Source organism: Anser brachyrhynchus (genome assembly GCF_964034855.1).
Source record: "Anser brachyrhynchus genome assembly, chromosome: 5".
In the NCBI taxonomy this organism is placed as follows: Eukaryota; Metazoa; Chordata; class Aves; order Anseriformes; family Anatidae; genus Anser; species Anser brachyrhynchus.
The window spans coordinates 53,373,077-53,390,724 of NC_137699.1; the positions used below are offsets into that span (position 1 = coordinate 53,373,077).

The 17,648-nt window shown below is 44.2% G+C and overlaps 1 long non-coding RNA gene across 1 annotated transcript; it reads right to left on the reverse strand.

Annotated features, from left to right (window-relative positions):
- Window positions 1–895: 895 nt before the first annotated feature.
- Window positions 896–4,125, reverse strand: LOC308195711. The gene is made up of 2 exons (XR_013951756.1): window positions 3,490–4,125; window positions 896–1,766 (listed from the first exon to the last, which is right to left on the reverse strand). It is a non-coding gene; the product is annotated as an uncharacterized lncRNA (long non-coding RNA).
- Between the last annotated feature and the right edge of the window lie 13,523 nt (window positions 4,126–17,648).

Below are 17,648 nucleotides of genomic sequence, written 5' to 3' on the forward strand. Positions count from 1 at the left end.
TGCAAGAGAGAAAATAGAGTATGCTACGCTATCCACGGTGTTCTTTACACTCTTATTTCTCATTTCCATTGTGAATCAAATGAACAAATGACCCCTTAGCTGTGCTGACGGACCAGGGAAATACAAATACCCAATTTTGTCCTGTAAGCTAGGCCTGTTGGTACTGCACCCTTCACTTGGTGGTAAAGTGTATTTTCTGCTTGCAAGACAACAACTTTGCTGAGGACCTAATTTTGCCTTCCTTTATTGCTCACTGAAGCCACTGGGATTTTATAGCAGATGAGAAAGGAGAGTCATGCCCTAAAATGCTGACACTACTTCTATATATCATAGGGATATCTGAATAATTCATAGTGTCAAGCAGAGCAAGTTAAAGGAACAGTGTCGTAAGTGACAACATCCAGCTTTAATACATCCCATACCAAAAAAAAAAAACCTCCACAAATTTCTTTCTTAGACAAAAAACGTGATTGTTTTTTCCAAGCAAGATCTATAATAGTGTTACAAAATGTGGGGTGATATAACAAACACTGGGATTTCACTCTGATTGAGCATGTTACCTGTTACCTTTGCCTGGCGTGATACTTGAAATTGGACCCAGATTAGACAAACGGACAGCATATTCTTCCCCAGTGCTCATTCTAACACAGAAAGGTTGCTGAAGTCACTGATCTGCTGTCACAGGTCTTCAGGGGTTACATCTCACTTTCCATTCCTGATAACTATCGACTTCCGAAACTTTTATTTCTGAAGCAAAGGTTAGAGATCAAGCTGCTTATGGGGCTGGTGCTGAAGCAAAGACTCTGAGGACATCTGAATTCTGAATTCTGAGGACAGCTGAATCCAGGCCAGACCCATGTTTTTCCAAAGACCCCTCATCTTTACAATGCACAAAATGTCAGCTCTGGGATGCAAGGCCCTCCAGGAAATCATGCTTGAAATTCAGATAAAAACAATTCCAATCTACCTTTCCTTGTGCATGTGAAAATAACAAATCCCCCATAATTTGCAGATTCCTGTACTGCTGTAAGCCCCTCACCCCTTGTTCAGGACCAGTGACCCTCCTGGTGTCCGTGATCCTCAGGCCAGAGGTGCTGAGGGAAGGGAAGCCTTGCGAATGCCCACATCTTGCTCAGCGCGTGGCATGTGTCTGCAAACCCAAACCGAGCAGGAAGGACTAATTTTAAGCCTCATAACTGGTGCTCCTTGCTGTCGATATCCCCAATTGCTCAGGCAAATCAATCTCCCCAGCCTGATCTGCGGTCGGCAGCCGCAGCAGGTCTTGGTGAGCAGGTGATTCTGCCTGGCTTTCTGTATTCTTCCCACGTCCACCGCCTGCTATAGGACAGGGATGCAGTTACAAACGGGGACGCTATTTGAATACAAATGGGAGGAAGAAAGCCACTCTCTCAGCACCGGAGCCAAGGGAAGCCCCAGGTGGCGGTGGGGTAATAGGATTGCGATTGCAAGGTTCAGCATGATGGCTGCTCCTGCCACTGCTGCTCTTCAGCATGGCACTGCATTTTATTAAATTTCCTGCGCGCTTGTCACTCGCATGATGCCGTTTGGCACAGCCTTCCCCGCTCTCGGCAGCTCACAACAATGCCAGTTTGGTTTGCATTTTTCCTCGAGCCAGCAGGTTGCTGCGCCTTTGTATTCGCCGCTCTTTTTCAGCTGGGCGGTTGTTTATGGAGGCAGGCTGGAGCGTTTGGCTTTGAACCGTGCCCTCGTGCAGGCTCACATCATCGCTCGGGCAATTCTCCTTGCTGCAGAAGTAAAATTTGGAAAGTGAGGAATGAATTGCCTTAGGGCTCTGATCATTTTTAATGGCATGGAGATAATCTGTCAGAGTCAGGAACAATGGCAGAGCAGCAAAGATCCCCGTGTCCATGTCCATACTTTTGCTCTCTTCCCATCATTTCCAGATCAGACCAACTTGAGCCTTAAGAGGATTCAAATTTGGGGTCCAATTTGAGTTCCACTTTGCAGATACTGCTTTAAACCATGCTGTAAGTTAATTTTGATAGCAGGCAGAACTGATCAGTCATGCCTGCAAATTCAAACCTATTTGCCATATTCCCTGCTTTGCCTTCATTAAAAGTGGAAAATTTCCAAGAAATGACAACTCTGGAAACTGAAGTTGCAGCTGAACAGAGCATAGTACAGCACAAATCAAAGCAAATTTATTACATCTGTGTGCTCCTTGCTGTTCAATCCCACGTCCTTTAGGTCTGCCCTATTGCCAGGACCACCAACTGCATCACCTCTGAGGGCCAGCCCTACAGGTGACTCTGAGCAACCCAGTTTGTGCTTCCAGCTGGGCGCTGTGGACTTCTGCTCTCCTCTGACTGGTGTAACTGGCCTGCTGCTAAACTGAGCTAGCTGTAAACCAGTGGCTCAAGAGCAGAAAATGCTGTGTGGTGGTGGCAAATGGTGCAGTGCCAGTGAGGGAGAAATACACATTGCCACCAGCAAGAGATTGGATCCGGTCTGCCCATAAAGCTTCCAAAGCTTTATCTTAGCCATGATTATTTTAACAACTATGGCTTTGGATATTTGATTATAGAAATATTCCCAGGCAATGAATTTCTCTGTACCAAGAAAACCAGTAGCTACAGCTGTATGTAATGCTTCTGCTTTGCCTGTAGCTATGGGACCTGCAGAGGATGTTGAAGGAGAGGCTGCAGGAAAGGGAGTTTCCACAATACCTGAACTGGGAGGCACTTTTCCCTGCAAACCCTGCATAAGTAGTAGAAAGAGAGAGAAAAAGAGAGGTCACTCCCCCAGCAGTTTAGGGCTGGGGTCTGGTTTAGATCTGCCTCCACTGGCAGGTATCATAAAAGCATCCCCCGCAGCAGCTCTGGGGCTGGGGAGCAGGCAGCAGGGATCAGCATCTCTCTCCTGCTCCACCTGGGCACGGGACAGCCCCTTTGAGCACTTGGTGTGTGCTTATCCCAGGAGCCTGTCTGCAGACGGCCGCTCCTGGAACCACATCTTCGCGGTATCTGACGCCACAGATACCTAGATACAGAGACGCCACTCTCCTACCCCTCAGTATCTGAGCACACTGACATCTTGCACAGTTTGCTGTACAGAAGGGCTGCTGCTGCCCTTGCACAGATAAGGAAGAGCAAAGAGTTCCTAGGCACAGGCCTGCTGTCCTTGGCAGGACGAGGGGAGGAAGCCTTTCTGAATTCACCGTTATCGGCACGGGCAAGCGGAGCCTGCTCTGCCCTGGGGACCACGGAAGCAACAGCTGTGCAGATTTAAATAATAATTAATAATAATCATTAATTATAACAATACAAGAAGCTCTCAGAGACATGTTCTGTTACACCTCGCCACCACCGTCGCTGGCTGTTCCTTGGAGGAGATTCAAGCCCAGCTTTAACACCTGAGAGGTCTCCGCTTACTGTCGGGGCAAGGGCGAGGTGGGCCGCCATCCCTTCCCCCTTCCCACACAACCGTGCCTTTGTTCTCCCAACTTACCTGACCTGATGGGCTGGAAAAGCCACTGGGTCTGGGAGGAGACCCTGCCTTGGGGGAGCTGGGGCCTACAGAGGGCCGGGAACAGCACCAGCCCTGCCCGCACCTCCCCGCTGCTGGGCCGGGCAGGGCTCAGCACCGCCAGGCTGAAAGATGGGGAAGGCAGAAGGGAAGCCGCGTGGGATATTTTGATGCGTTGTTTCTTCAAGTAGTGATTTATCGCCATTTCTACCCCAGGAGCAGGCTGTTTCAGGGCTTGTAAATACAGCCTGGCTGCTGAGTGCTAGCTGGATCAGACTCCCGATAAATCGAAGCCAAAACCGTAGTGCGTTTGGCTGCTGGTGCTTCATTCTTCCCTTGCATCTTCTCAGAGGCAGATTACTTTGCAGTCCTTACACTAATCAGATACATTAGCCAGGTAAGCCTGGCTTTTAATTTCACCAGGTGAGCTGATTTCTCTCTGGGGGTAAGTGGGAGCAGGCTCGGCTGCCGTGCACAGATTTTATACCTGTCGGTAATTTGGTGCCCCTGTCCCCCAGGTGCTGTAAAGGTCACACGTAGTGGTTTTGTTAGGACACAGTGCAGACAAGAAGCCCCTTTCCCATACAGAAGCACGCTGGGATGCAAAGGGACGCAGGAGCCAACACAGGGGACACTTGTCCCCCCAGCGTACCTGTCACTGTCCCTGGGCAGGCTGCCTCAGCGCTTCTGGGGTGCAGGACGGTGTCAGTAGTGCGGGACAGTTGGACCCTTACAAACCGTCCAGCATAGGGTTTTGGGCACGTGGTCACCTCTGTTGGGCACTAATGCAAGAGACACCTGGTGCTGGGGAACAGGGTGGCTCGAGGGACCGGCGGTAATGAGCTACGAGCCCTTGTCTCCGGGTTACTGGTACAAACCCAAGCAAGACAGGCAGTGACGGGCAGTTTTGCCTCTTGACAGCTGCTAAATAGCTGGTGTAAATTGGGTTGGTGGCCTCAGTCAGCTTTCTCATTAACCCGTGTCCACGTCTCAGCATCACAAAGAGAACCCAATTATCAGCCTCACCCATGACAGTGATTTGATGGATAAGGGGAACAGGTGAATTTGTCACCAGGATGGGCTAGAAGTATGGTCCAAGCCTGGAGTGAGGTGCAATGAGGGAGGAAAAAAATTTTTATTTTATGCTAAACTGCCCTTTCCTTCAGTATCCCTGGGACAAACAGAAGAGTTAAGCCTTCGGAGGTACCAGGCCTCCGGTTTTCAGCAGCTTCACACACTCATTGCTGTTCTTGCGCTTTGTAGCAGGTAAAAAGACTGCAGGTCTCCTGCTTTCATCTCCAGAAAACTGTCCCTGCTCACCAAGACCTTACGGGACAAGGCAAGAGGTGGCAGATCTGTATGGAGACAGCTGGCCAAAGGGAACACAGACTAAGGAAACATTTTCGATGATAATCTGGTTACCCACAACATCATTAATGTGCTTTAGACAGTAGGCTATTTATGAAAATAAACCCAGAGGCTTAAAAATCTCAGAACTGCAACTTTTATACATTTGTTTTGACAACTGAAACACAGAATTCCTGATACAGCAAGGAACAGGACCGAGGCTTCAGCACACTTCAAATATTCCTTTGCCTAAATAAGCGGGGGACTTGCTTTCAGTCACAGCATTACCAGTCTTAAGTAAATCTTAAATTCATCGGTGAGAAAAAGTGAAATTAGTTTGCAGCTGATAAATGAGCTCAAACCTTCCTAATGAAGAACATTGTGTTAACTAATTACATCATGTTTTAATACGAGAATTAGGATGAGAGGGCAAACTGGTGCTTCAGAGAGCTTGATGTTTCCCTTTATCAGACCCGGTCTTATGATCCTGCGTGGCTTTGACTATGAACCCAACACACAGCAGTTACTGCACAAAAAATGAGCAACTAGTGACAAGTGGACAACTCATGAAAGCTGTGTGCAATCTGTGTTACATCATTAGCAGAGTCAAGTCAGATCCAGACCTCAGATCAGTCATCTTCTTTCACCTGCCTTGCACGAGTGGTCAAACCTTGTTGGAGTTGCAGAGAAGCGTCTCCTTGGCAGCACGCATGCTTGATGGGTGATATTTGCTGCCCCTGAGATGAGCAAAGGCAGTCCAGTATGCAGGGGCAGGCATCGCATTTTGCATGCACCTGTACAGCTCGTGTCCAGCGCAGGAATAACGTTGAACTACAGCAGGTGAGCACACTGATGCTCAGTTTGCAAAGCAGAGGGTGCAACAAAATGCCAAAGGGCATCTGGGCACATGATGCTGGCAACATAGGCCCTGTGCCATCCTCATCTTTGTCCTCGTCCTCATCCTTGCTGCACCCAGGTCCAGGTTTGGTGAACAAAACCCTGATATGGAACTGGGCACTAATGGCAAAGTTTCCGATTTGGGTTTCTTTCTTTTACGCACTACTGAAGGTGTTATTTGGAGTCAAATTACCATTTTCCTGCAGCCTTGGCAACATGGTAGTTAGAGTGATAATAATACGATTATTACTGTATGAAAATGTGAAATCAGCCATGAATCTGATGAGGCTGTTATCAGTGTCCAAGCTGATTATGTTACAAAAACTGCACAGGTAGGGGAAAATGTGTTTGGTGTTTTCAAAGTAATGTATTGGGCATAATTTAAATTATCTTTTCTGTAGTCTTAAAAGAAAGGCACAGTTTTTATAGCTACATGGGTTGTTTTCTTCTTTTTTGTCTTCAGTAGTACATAAAATAATCCCTAATAAATTCCTCATTTCATTCCTTACAAAAGACCTATCCTGTTAATTGGGTGATCAGACAAATTCTTCTTCAGTTATATTGAAACTACTATAAAAACAATTTATTTGCAACTGCAATGATATTAAAATTAAACTCAGGCTTGAGACCTGCTTCTTTCTGAAGGTCTCTGAATGTCCTTCGAGTTTATAAGTAATAAGTTCTCATGGGACACATGAATTCATGCCCTTAATCCGTTCTGACTTTAAAAGTCCAGCTTCTTTTATGGAATGTCTCATTATACAAGCTCTTGCTTCAGCAAATGCACTTCCATCAGTTTTCTCTGATGTCTGTTTAATATAACATCTTCTGAATTATTTAATGGGCAAACATATGGATTAAATAAAGCAAATACATCTACCAGAGCCTATACATGCCAGACAAACTTCTGACCAAAATTTTCCAAACTTTCTGCAGTTCACATTTCAAATCCCTGAGCTTGAAACCTTGGCAGGGTTAAATTAAAGCAGCTTCCAGGTTGCTCTGGTGAATCCTATGCATTGGCTGGGTATGCCCAGAATTCACCTTCACCACTTTGCTGCTCCCCACTATCTGCTCTGCGTTTTCCTTCTACAACCAAAGGTCTGAGCTTTTTCTGTATTTTACAATTTGTTCACTTCTGTGCAATTCAGTTCTGGGTCACATTTCTGTGTTTATGGTGATATATAGAGCCCATAGCTGGTGTTTACCAATGTAACTACAAGCCAGTCTAGAGTCTTCCTCTGATTAATTTGAATTTAATTCTGCATTTCATTTCTCCTGACCTTTGAAATCTCCCTCATGACTACTCATCAGAAAACCTTGATAAGATAAATTAGAAATTCTTTTAGATCTCAGATCAGATTGGAATAATAATTACCCCACTTCCCAACTATCCATCTAAGGTTTTGTTAATTTCCAGAAACTGTGCATAGTCAAAGTCCTAAGAGTTATAGAAATTAAACCAGCAAAATTGGACAAGTGAATGCTAAGTGTTTAGGTGTAGAAAAAAAGTAGTGTATCCCCATCCTCTTTCAGACTTTATAATCCATACATTCTGGCCACAGTTTTAAATTGTGTTCCTTTTCTGAACTATTCTGATACCGGGGTTTCTTTACATGCTTTGATTAGTCTTATTTGAAACTGAAGCTGGGAAGTAGACACATCAGCATCTGGCAAAGCTGAGAAACTGAAATTGTGTTTTATTATTTGTAGCAATTTAGGTGCAAACCAACCAAAATCAAATAAAAACCGTTCCCAAAGTGACTGCTGTCTGTGGCAATTAGCAGATTTATTTGTTGGTGCTGAACAACAACAAAAAAAAATTGCTCAAAATTTGACAAAGTATAAAATAAAGCTAGGCTTCAGCCAGAAGGCTTTAGAGCCTAAGCAAGATTAGTACAGAGAAGAGGCTTGGGAATGTCTGGCAGCAGAACAGCTGATATTTATTTTGAGTTTGAAAGGAGTAGACAGGTACCCAGGAAGGACATGAGTGAAATACTCATTTTAAGCAATCTCTCTTCCTAGTAAAGGGATGTACTATTTAGAAAGAAGCCTTAGAGCTTGTAGCTGATCACTAGTAGACGTTTTGTTAATGCGAGGTTGCTAAATGGGCAGAGATACCAGGGGAAAATAAAATCACACTTGTTGGCATTCAAGGTCTCATTAATTTCATTAACTGGAACCATTTATCATCCCCAGTGCCCCCTTTTGCTACCTCAGCCCTGAGCACCTGGGAAGGGTTACCTCCCACCCCTCCCAGCGCCCGCTGACCCAGGGACAGGCGATGTGGTTCCTGCATCCCATCCCCACCAGCTCATTCAGCAGAGCTGCTGGCTGGGCTGGAGAGGCTCCTGCAGCCTGCAGCACATCCCTGCCAGCGCTGCCTGGCCTGGTCTGTAATGTTTTACAGGGGTATGGCAATCCACGTCTCTGGGGACAAAGCATCCTGCCTGAAATCCTGGCCCAAATGAAGCAGGGGTTGTTCTACTATTGACTTACACAGCCTCAGATTGTGCTGGCAGGCCTGATTTCTCACAGCTGTATTTAGTTTGGATTCCTTTTCTTGTTCATTGTCAAAATAATGGAACATTACCTGCATTAAATGAGATGTTGCAGTCCTTTATGTGGGCATGTAGGAGACAGAAAATCACTTTCCTACTAAGACCCATGAAGCAAATTTTCCTAAATACACTTCACAAGGTACTCAGTTTCAGCAAGAGTTCACGGACCTCTTTCCTAATGAGCTGTGCTATACAATTAAATTTTGTCACGTAGAAGAAGACCAGGTCAGCTCCAAAAATTTCACCTGTTAATAGTAAGTGCACACAATGAGCTTATTAGAAACTCAGCATTCTTTGCCTGATTTTCCAGCTGACTTTGCAACTCCACAAAGAAGACAAGGAGTCCAACATCCTAGTGTAATGCAAATAATAACAATTTAACTTGGAAGCTATTAAAAAAGCAACTTGAGTTTATTTGCATTTGTGCTTGCAGCTAAGTCATTTCCTGATGCTTTTGCATCCTTTTGCTCCTTTCTCACACTCAATTCAATATTTTACATTAATGTTTTAGCAGTCATTTATTTGTCTTGGACATTTCCAGACCCACCAAATATGGTGAAAAGGCAAGTTTACAAGCCAAGCTTGCGTCTTTGAGCTCAGTAGGAGTTTTGCAATAAATGTCATGGATTAGCAGTGGAGCCTTAAAGGAAAGATAGTATAAAAATGTATTGTATTTATCCTGCAAAATTAGCCAATTACCCAAAAGGTAATTTCAAGCATTTTTTATCTTTTCAGTAAAGTATTATATTACTGTAGCTTGCTGAGATCTAATCTCCTGGACATGATATATTTTTGAGATGGATGGAGTAGACTGGGAGCCTGGCATGCATTTTATAACAAGTTCCCAGTCTTGGAGATTTCCGGTCAGCAATTATAAATGTCACAGAAATATTATGGAATCGGAAATTACTGACTGCATCAAAATCGTGTCTGCCGTATGGTTTATATTCAATCCAAGGGGTTACAAAGTCTTTTAAATTGCCCAAGGCAATGTAAAAAGCTTGGCTCTGACAAGGTGGAAAAGCTCCCGTGACCCAGTTTCAAAGGCTCGGTGCTGTGACATGCCAGGAGGAGCCTCCCAAAAACCCAGAAGAGCCCTGCTTGCACGGGAGGAATTTCTCGCATATAAAGGACAGCTCAGACTCATAAGCAAGAAGGACGTGAAATTAATATGGGGAAAAAGGACGACAGGAAGAGACCGTGCCCATGTGCATGAGGGAGTGGATTGGCTTTACATGTAATTTTGAAGCATTGTTCTAAAAGCAACAGACAAATAATCCAAGCATATATTACTGCTCCTCTGTTGTGCTGCTCCTTGTGCAGACAATGTGGTGATAAGCACATGAAAATGCCCAGGGAGAGAAATGCGGCAAAAAAAAAACTTCTCCTACATTCAAATAAATTCTGCAGTATTAGCCAAAACAGACAGATGCCCAGCCATCATCATGTATTAGCACATCAAGTGATCTCAGAGCAGTGCTAACAACACAAGAGTAATTGTAAGGCATGAGGTTGTTTTGTTTTGCATGTAGCGTATCTCAATTTGATAGTAACCATTTTAAAGTCTGGAAGAATTTTGCACTCACTAAGCTGATTTTACAAGCAAAGAGAAGTGCTTGTCAGCAAAGGTTAATGTAGCTGTCACTGCAGGAGAGCCCTGTGGGTAGAAAGAGTCTCATCTGGCTGTTTTTTAAAGGGCAAGAGTCATCAGAGTAAAGGAGGAATTTTTCCATTTCTAGAAGCCTTTTGCCTAGTTATAGTGAACTGCTGCATGTGACCACTGTCTGTTTTAGTAGTTTCTATATTTTCATTATTATCAGTATTTGTTACTATTGCTTGTATTTTAAAGTCTTATCAGATGTTCTTCTCCAAAATGAATTAGATTTTATTTGATAAATCAAAAAGAGAAATTCTGGGTGTCTTTATTGCTTGCATTGGAAAAATATTGGAGTGCTGTGGCGTAGGGAAGGACTGTCTCCCCATTTTACTGATGGAAACAGGGGCAAGGAGAGACTAAATGCCGAAATTAGACCACATACTCCAAGATCTTGCCTTGCACGTTGCAAGCACCTTTAATACATGGTTGACACGTTATGAGGAAATTGAATCCAGATCTTCAACTTCCAGAGTGCCCCTTAACCCCTGACCAGAACCAACCTTCCTTAAGGCATCAAAGGTGAAAGCCATGCAGGTATGGGGCAAGCACCCCTCATGGTGTACAGCAGTTGTCACAGCAAGAGGTCTGGCAGTGCCAGGCTGTCCCAGCCAGCGAGGGGCTCGTGGCGAAGATATCCAAGCCCTCCGGTGAGCGCTCACAGAAGTCCCTAGGAAGCCGCTGTCACAGCCAGGGGACACACACGCCCCGCGTAGCGGGACAAGCGTAAAAGTGATCCCAAGACCTCCGAACACCGCCTGGCTTTATTTACCCCTGGTTGCCAGGAGATGGAGTCATGCGACGTGAAGTACGTGTGCACGCAGCATTTTGCTGGTAGACAGGCTCTTCAGCCGAGATAGTCAGGAAATCTTCTCCTAGAGCTGCCAGAGAAGCCAGCCGCCAGTGCTGCTTGATTTGACGGAGAGGCGTGGAGCAGGGCAAGGCTCTCCGTGGCTGCCACCTTGTGAGGACAACACTCTGGACAAGCAGTTGCCCATCGCCAGCAAGCTAGAATGGAGGCTAATAAAGATATCATTTGATACAGCTCACGTGGCAGCTGTTTTACGGCAGCAGCCTTTAGACATTACCAAAGACAAACTGAGGCAAAGAATCCAAGGTGAAACCTGAATTGAGATCCACAGGAGAGCAACACGCTGTATACGTGTTGCATAAAGAGGCTAGGTGTGTAAGAGAAAAAAAAAAAATCATACTTGACCTAGATCCAGTCCTTTAGCTCTGCCACATCAGATACCAAAGACACCCAATAACGGTGGGCTATGTGTTGCTGGGCACCTCTACAAAGACTGCTTTCAAAAGCGGTTGTACCTGCTGGAGCTCCATGCGGGAAAGCTCAGCGTGGCCCCAGTATTCCTGTATTGCCAGCAGGCCGGCCATCTCCTCCGGTGCTGTGTGGAGACACCCCACCCCGGAGCACCCCCAGGCAAGCCTTGAACTCAGAGCGACCCTGTCAAGGGATAAATGCTGGCTGTTCACAGAGCATTGCCTGGGCTGCATGAAACAGGGCCCGAGTTTATAAACAGCCCTGGGTCCTCGGCAGCTGATGAGCAGCCAAAGCATCAGGAGCAGCGATGCCTGGCTCGCTGCTGACGTTGCTCAGGGGGGATTTCCTTCTGCCCCTGACCCAGATACTGGTACGGTGAACCAGGCCCTGCTCGCCTCTGGCTGGGCTTACTGCAGCAGGCCCCAGGGGCATCCAGGAATAGCAGCGCGATCCCGTGGCCTCCCGGTTATCTCTGGGTGTAATTCAGGCTGCTAATTTTGACATACACTCGCTGAAGTTAGTTCAAGACCTCCTTGCTTCACCTCCCCCTCGCGGGGATGGCTTGGCCACGGGGGCTGTGGCTATCAGAAGGTGTCAGACCATCGCTGCCCCGTGCCACGTGCCCAGGGCAGGTGGCAGGGCGCTGCTGGGAAACCCCTTTGCTCTGGGCTTTGTCTCCTGCCTGCAACAGCCAAGGCCACCAGCCCCTGGCACCCCTCAGGTCCCCACAGAAAATGCTGCGGCCAAGGGGGAGGCCAGTGAAGAGCCAAAGGTGGAAATCACTTTAAACACACATAAGCTACAGCAATAGATAAAATTGCTCATGATTTAAACATCATAAATACAGCTCTCAATTTACAGTGCAATTCTGTGCAACACCTAGAGTTTGTGTCTGTCTTGGACTGTCCTTGCAGCTGCCACTTTTTGCTTTTCACTGCTGCGTTGCTGAGTTGCTTTGTGAGTGCCACATCTATTTTAGCTTTTTGAGCTACATCAGATCTAGTCATAAATCATAATGGATATACAGCATGCAATAGTTTTGCATTACAGCAAAATAACTCTGTCTGAATGCCTTTTTTCTTTTTCTTTTTCTTTTTCTTTTTCTTTTTCTTTTTCTTTTTCTTTTTCTTTTTCTTTTTCTTTTTCTTTTTCTTTTTCTTTTTCTTTTTCTTTTTCTTTTTTTCTTTTTCTTTTTCTTTTTCTTTTTCTTTGTTTCTTTTTCTTTTTCTTTTTCTTTTTCTTTTTCTTTTTCTTTTTCTTTTTCTTTTTCTTTTTCTTTTTCTTTTTCTTTTTCTTTTTCTTTTTCTTTTTCTTTTTCTTTTTCTTTTTCTTTTTCTTTTTCTTTTTCTTTTTTTCTTTTTCTTTTTCAAGTTAGGTACTAATTCTTTATGTTCAGGATCCTATGATTTAAGTCAACAAGTGTTGAAATCTGGATTTGCACAGGTCTACAGGCGTATGCAGCCAGTGGGAATTTCCCGGATGCTGAAGCACGTCAGACACTGAGCCCTCACTGAGATGGCTGGAAGGCAGGCACCTAACGCACTTGGGACTCTGTAAAATACTGTTAGTCATGAACTTCAGCCAGAGTTAGGCAACCAGAAGATATAACAGTCTGCAGTAATGTCGCTCCGTAATAGGGGAAGCAACCTGCATCTGCTCAGAATTCCTTTCATTCTGCATTCATGGCACCTAGGCAGGTCCTGTATGAGGCTACAAGCCTCTCTGGAGTCAACCAGACGAGCTCTGCAGCATCCCCAAACCAATTGAGAGAGGCTTGAAGATATTCTATGGTGGCAGATAGCAGCCCTTGGCCAAAGCCCTCCTCTGCTTTGTGAAAGGAAATGATCACGCGTTTCTTCTCAACTTCACCCAGAGAATGTGAAAGAGAAGGCACAAAATCACTGGATGGAGGAGTGTGATACCCTTGACCTTCTTTAAATGCCCTACTTCTCTAAATAGACTGACAATATGCACATTCCCTTAGCAGAAAATGTTGTTCCCTGCATATTTCATGAAGACACTGTACTTGACTGGAATCCACTGAAAATGTGGTTACTAGCAGCCTGCTAGTGCTGGGCCAGTCATGCAAGGGACACAGCTACCCAGGAGCTGCCCATTGGGGTCAGGATTCTCTGGGGGTCCTAAGCCGTGCATCGTCTGCACTTCCATGCTCCCTGTCCCTGTGAAAGAGACCTCGCTAAGTCGTCCACATAGACTCATGTAACTTCTCTTTTTCCCCCTATTTTTTCCTTCCTGAAAGGTCACTTGGTCCCCAGATATGTCTTTTATTAAAAGCATGTCTGAAGGCTTGGTATAGCTGGCAGTGTTACCTCCTTCGTTGCTCAGTCAGAAAGGTTTCAGATCTAGTAAATTTCCCATCTCCCTGTTTTTGGAACGCCATCTATACCCTTTTGCTGCAAGACCTTCCTATGCTGATTATCTGGGGGAAGAATTTTTCAAGTTGGAGCTTGCTTTTATTGTCTGCGCCTTCTATTTTCAGCTATTAGAAAATATCTGAACAACCTGTTTACAGCTCCATGTCCTTCAATAAGGGTGGAGTAACAGCAGAGTTGGCTGCTGCTTGCTTTGTTCCATCAAAGTAATGTTTTCGTGGTTAATCAAAAAATGTTGTTATCTCCAGACTACTGATGGGGCTGAATGATCCAGGGACAAAGGCATGGATTCAAACTGGACCTTTCTTTTTCAGTACAGGCTCTATCTACAAAAAAAATCATCTTTTCTCTCTGTGGAATGCACACGCTTCTGTACGCGAGCTTTTTCACCTCTCAGAGCAAACTAAAAAGCAGGCAATTTTATGATGTTTTGGATCACTGATGAGGAAAGGCTCATTTGTACAACTCAGTGAGCAAGTCTTTTGGGCTGTTTCTTGTTACAGACAAATTATATGGTTATATGTAATATATAACACAAAGCATTCAGATGTTACATAAAATCAATACAATACTTTCTAAAAAGAAATGTACATTTTAATGGCTTTATTATTCCTCTTGTGACCAAACAGGGGGAAAAGATCCATGCACTGTAGGATAGACAGAAATCATTCAAGGGTTGCTACTTATTGTTCTGTTTCTGTTACTGCAGGGAAAATAGTAGTAATTTTTAAAAATCATTTCTGCATGATCTGCTGGTGCGCGAGCTGATAAGAAAATACGTTCTTTCTGTACGTGCCACACATAAGAAATGCTTACCACCCATATGGTCTCCTTAGGGCCCTTGCATTAGAATTCCTATGGTAGCAAATTGTGAAGCAAAAGAAGCAAGGGAGTTATTTGGTTGCTGTAAGACGATGATATTTCCGTCCTCCTTGTGTACAACATGAGCATAAGGATGAAAGGAAAAACTTGTAGCAGTGTGCTGTCTGTGTGTGCATCCTGGTTATCACGCACAGAGCTGTGGTTGAGCTATGCTGATTTACACCATATGCAGGGCTGTCCTGGTGTTCTGTACAAACACTTCCCATGACATATGACACAGGGCACAGGAATGTGCACCGGAGGGTATGGCTAAAGCAGTAGGAGGTGCTTCATAATAACAGGATTAAAGGATATGAGGAACTCATAGTTCCATTACCAGGAGAAATTAGGTCTCTGATGTTGCAGCAGAACATTTCATTCCGTATCTGACTCTTCCCAGTATGTCTAGAGGCAGCAGGATTTCCGCTTATCGACCCCTCTGATGGTACTCTTGACGTAGCATGTGATTTTGCCTGCACTGGGCTGGCTCCTTAGGATTTTGCATTAAGTGCTGCCTTAACACCAAAGTGTGTCAGAAGGCCTGGTGCAGTCAGCGGGGCTTCAGCTGCTGCCCAACACATGCCTGTGTTCCTTGACAAATCAGCTTAAATGAGGAGATGCCCGTTTGGTTTTGACTGTGTTGTAAAACTATTCTTCTAAGCATCTTGCCAAAGACTTGATGTATTTTGTTTGTGTTGTTCATGTAGAATGCTAAAAGCCATTGGAACAAGCAGCGTTCATGTCAGATCACTATAAAACTGCCTAGCATGGATTTTGTTCTATGAAAGAAATGCTTTACCTTGCTCTCATCTGTTTGTGTGTATCTGTGGGTCTGGGGCTATGTTATCTACATGCACACGCATCTTTTTGCTGCTGTTCTCATAATATTTATCTATTCTCAGTATCTCCTCAAGTAAGGAAAACAAAACACTTAGAAAACAAATGAGGAACAGAAGGGTTTAGTGATCAGACACATAATGAGAAGGCAAAGCCTAATTTCCTCCACAAAGACTTATAGCTCTGTGTTTAATTCCCAACTGCTATGCTTTCAGGCATAGTGATCACAGTTGGCTTGGGTAGCAGCAGTATGTCCTTTGGCTGTTAAGGTTCACCGCATTAAACTCCTTGCTTTTGACCCAAACTGCACTTGAAGGTGGAGTTTCCAGACTCTGGGTCAAAGACTGGTCATTGATCAAATGCAATTTAATCACATTTCTAAGCAATCTGTCCTATGAATGCTAATAAATTCTAATGTATGCAGAACGAGTGAAAAAATCTGTTCATTGCACATTCAAGGAGCTCAGCTTGAGGGATATGAGACTGCTTTTTTTGAGCTGCAGAGTATCTGTGAGTATTGGTTGCTTTAATTGTCTTAAGGGTTGCAGGTTCAGTACCCCAAACTGATCAACACTTCTTCTGTCTTGTGTTGTTTGCAAGCAAATTCTGCATTTCCATACCTGGCTTCTTCAATTTCATCCATCAATACAAATACTGATTTTGAGAATCAGTTGGTAAAACTTCAACGGACTTCAGAGGGAATAGGAGTAATTCAATGCCTTAACAAGAACAGAACAAAACAAAACAAAAACAAATCAAACAAGCCCCCCAAAAAAAAACAAACCAACTTGATATGTTTTGAATAGCTGATATACAGCAGAAGATATTCAACTGATTTATTTGGGTCATTAAGCACAAGGACAACTGTTCAAATTATCCAAATTAAAAATGAGTTATTTTGATATGAAACCTCCTGAGTGGCCAGTTCTCAAACTGCCCTGTGATCTTGGTGAACAGTGCCTAAATCAAAGCCCAGATCCATTCTGAAATTGCTCCACAGAGGACAGACACACGTTACTGCTCCCAGGTAGCAACAAGGGCAACCTTTTATATATGGAACCTCAGGTCAAGGGCAGTGGTTCCACTCCTGAGCTTCGTCGTCAGTGAGGGAATTCATAAAGAATAACAAAACAGCAATCAAAAATATCAGTAAACTACACTCTGAAAGATTGCCATTTTCCAACTGGGAGAATCTAGGCAGAAAAACAGTAACTTGGGAATGATCACACAGTGAGCCTCCAGGCAGAGCGGGAAATAAAAGCTAGAGGTGTGTGTGCGCTCCTATCCACTACAGCAATGACTCCTCAAACACAGCCCATGATCCTACCTGGGAAGCCTCGAAATACAGCTCACAATACGATTCAAAATGCAGCCGTCCTCGACACAGCTCATTACTGAGACCGAGGCAGCTCCAGTCTCCGTTTCAGCAGCGCCTTGCTCATGAATTGCTCTGTGGTCTCCAGCTTGGGGGGAAGCCAAAAAATGGCCCTGCCTGAACAAACAGAGCACTGGGAACTGTGGCACTTTGGGGTATGCAACAAAGCACAGGAATTCCAGGGGGTGTGTTGTGAATGCACACCGAGGACTTCCCAGAGCTATTTTATGCCAGCTCGCAGTGACAAGCAGATCAAATCTATGGTTCTTATCGTTCAAAAACTCCCTGCTAAATATGCACAGCCTTTAATTTTCCTTTCATTTCTGAATGAAATGCATGGATGCCAAACTAATCAGGGGCTATAATAGCAAATCAAGAGGCTATAGGATAAATCTCATTATCACAGAAAATGTTTGGTTACTGCAATCCCTTCTTTGTGTATTAATCTTACAATGTTAATTAACAATGTTAGGATGTGTTTGGTATTTTTTTAATGGGATGTTTAAGTATCATCACAAACTCTGAGACAACAGCCAGCGTTATCCACGGGAATAGGAGATTATCTGGGATGAGTAGGAGGTTCATTTATATCTGTTGTTTTTACAGAAATACGGGATTGCATAACTGCCTTTGTTCAAGGCATGTAAAGTTTTCAAGGGCAGTGGCTAGTTTATTTGTTTTCCAATGCTCTTAGCAAGGTCATCCATGAAAAAAAGTGTTGTTTTTTTTTGTTTGTTTGTTTTTTTGGTTTGGTTTGGTTTGGTTTGGTTTTAATGACAAAAATAAAAAGGTAGAGAACTCCGAAGTAAGATCATCAGGTATTCTTGTTGCCTGCACATATGCAAAGTTTTTAGTGACCTTAGTAGCAGTTACATAAGCATATGGAGAGAAAAACAAACTCTTATTAAATGCTGTAACACATATGGTCTCCTGA